Here is a 2,227-nt window from a genome sequence, read left to right on the forward strand (position 1 = left end):
GGTTTGCCTAACGCCAGCTTGCCTTTCAAAAAAAAAAACTCTTATGCCTCAGCAAAGTGAGTTTAATTAATCTGACTGTCACTGGTGCGATCCATCTTTTCCTTTCAACAGTTTCGGTGCAGACACATTCCCAAGTCAAAATAATTACATTAGGACCTGTTTGGAATCTCTGGAATGAGCGTTTATGCATTTAGTGTTCTCGAGGCAAAATCTTGGTCAAATGCTCATTTGGAATCTCGAAGCTAAGATGAACGTTTATGCATTTGGAGCGAGAATTGAGGCCCTTTCTCCTTTGTATTTATACTAAAGGATGACACTTCCTCAAATGCATAATCTCTATAAATGCTTTTGGTGTTAGTAGGTTATGGAAGGAGAAACCACCTATGGTTAGGGGTGGGCATTGGCCCAGCCCGGGCTCGTTTAGACCTCGCCCTGCCGGACTTTAAGTGCAGCCCGACCTGGAAATGGGATGACCTATTTACTAATGGGTTGGGTTTTGGACCGGTTCTGATCGGGGCTCGGGTTTGAAGAGCGAACCATTACCCAGACTCAACTTCTCTTGTACCCAACTAATTATCTTTTTAGTTTTCATAAAATTAATACAACTAATTAGGTAAATATTAATAGTTACCAAGTTACTATGCAATAGTTAAAATTTTATAATGTTAAAAAAATAATAAATAATTCAGGCCCATTGGGTCAATCCGGTAGCCCACGGGCCGGCCCAGGCCTGGCCCACTTTATAATGAGCCAGGTTTTGGCCGGGTACTTAACGAGCCGGGAGCTAAAATCTTGGCCCAAACTCGGCCTATGGTAAGACGGGTCAACTTGGCCCATTGTGCGACCGGTTGCCCATCCCTATCTATAGTTTTATAATTTTCCTTCTTCCAGCTGGTACTGGTCGGGTATCCCTGACCCGCTTGCCAATCCAAAAAAAAAAGAAAAAGCTGCAAAAGTAATTTTTGTCACTCTTAAAAGGACTTCACATTGTATGCGGTGTCGCTGCATGGTGGGCCTGCAGCGACCAGACTGACAACCATCCATCTTAACCTTTTTTGAGATCAGTAAATTGTCCATCGATGGTTTGTTACTTTTTAGAAAGACTTCACGTTACTGTTGCTGTATGGTTGGCATAACAATCTGCCTGACAAGTGACAACCATCCATCTTGGCATTTCCTGAGATGCGTGCCTTGTTCATCTCGAGAAATGTTGAGATGGATGATCAGTAGTAGCGGAGCCTGCAGAAAAAATAGTTTCTTACAAAAACTAACGCTCAGCCTGTCATACCTACGGTTATCGTGCCGGCAGCGTAAAACTCCTCATGATGGCTCGGCCTGTCATACTTCCGGTCATCATATTGGCAACATAAAATGGTATGCCTGTCGAGGGTTTTCCTCGAAAATGCACGTTTCCAATGTTTGTGTTGTCACTGTGGAGTGGGCCCTGCAAAAATGCCCGTCCATCGATGCGTTTCCGTGAAAAACCACCCACTTTCCGTGACACACAAACGGACCCTAAATGTTGCTAACAATAATATCAAATATTTAAAATTAAAATAACCTTAAACATAGAAACATATATGCACAAATAGACTCAGCCACACACACATGCACATTTGATAATTGAAAACTACAAATAAATTTATATATAAACAATATTATAATTGTATAAAAATTACAAATGTAATACGTTTATTTTACCAATAAATTTAGTCCAGTTTATATTGGCAACATGTTAGACAACATTGGATAATGGATTGATTTCTCTGCTCTGGCAATTTCATGAAATTAAACAAGATGCTATCAGCGGCATGATTGGATGTAAAGGGTTCGGACCCGGTTTGAATGTACCTGGCCTAATTGGATTCGGATTTAGATAAAAAAGCTAAACCTAATCTAAAATGGATGCAATATTTACATGTATCCAGATCCAGTTACATTCGGATTTAGATGTGATACTATATACCGATTCTGGATCTGATTATCAATCAGATCCGAAATTTCCTACCCAATCGGAGTAATAAGTTTCAAAATTTGGTCGGATATCTGACCTGAATCCGAATCATTTACTTCTGTGTAACGGCAACTGCAAGATTCGTTCTGGGCCTTTTCTACATCGGGTCGGACATCGCGTCAGAATCGATCCATAGCGGGCTAGCACCAGTAGCGTTAGACGTCCACTGTCGCCGCTTCATCGTAAAACAATGACCTCGCGCTCAAACCATTT

The sequence above is a fragment of the Nuphar pumila genome, chromosome 5, assembly GCF_984573655.1.
Source record: "Nuphar pumila chromosome 5, dmNupPumi1.hap1.1, whole genome shotgun sequence".
NCBI classification, from domain to species: Eukaryota; Viridiplantae; Streptophyta; class Magnoliopsida; order Nymphaeales; family Nymphaeaceae; genus Nuphar; species Nuphar pumila.